Source organism: Bison bison, unplaced genomic scaffold (genome assembly GCF_000754665.1).
Source record: "Bison bison bison isolate TAMUID 2011002044 unplaced genomic scaffold, Bison_UMD1.0 scf7180017864456, whole genome shotgun sequence".
NCBI lineage: Eukaryota > Metazoa > Chordata > Mammalia > Artiodactyla > Bovidae > Bison > Bison bison.
In genome coordinates, this window is record NW_011495018.1 from 9,095,658 (window position 1) to 9,096,051 (window position 394).

General features: G+C 57.9%; 1 protein-coding gene across 1 annotated transcript in view; it reads right to left on the bottom strand.

The window, feature by feature from the left end:
• Nucleotides 1–394, bottom strand: part of HTRA1 (HtrA serine peptidase 1) — a 43,694-nt gene that overhangs the window by 8,779 nt on the left and 34,521 nt on the right. The gene's annotated exons all lie outside the window — the stretch shown is intronic.

Below are 394 nucleotides of genomic sequence, written 5' to 3' on the forward strand. Positions count from 1 at the left end.
CCGCAGGCGTGGTAGAGAGTGAAGTCCCAAGGAAGGATCTAGAGCCCACAGCCCCAGGGGAGAGGAAGAGTGGATCAGCCCCCTCTTGTAGGCACGTCTCTCCTAGGTCTTGAAGAATCAGGAGCTCTGAGGGATTGGAGCTGCCCTGACTTAATCCGGGGCATCTCTGTGCTAATCCTGGTGATGGGCAGAGGTGGGGTTGGGGACAGCAAGGCATCCAGGGCCACTGGACACCAAGACCCAAGAGGTGGGCTCTCTCCTCTCCTGGTAAAGTCCTCCACCACCATCTCTGCTCCCCCCGCCCCTAGGCGGGCTGATTAATCCAACAAAGCCTGCTTGATCCCCAATGACCTGTGAAGGCCAGTAGAGTCAGGAGCCCCAAACTACTCTTCAA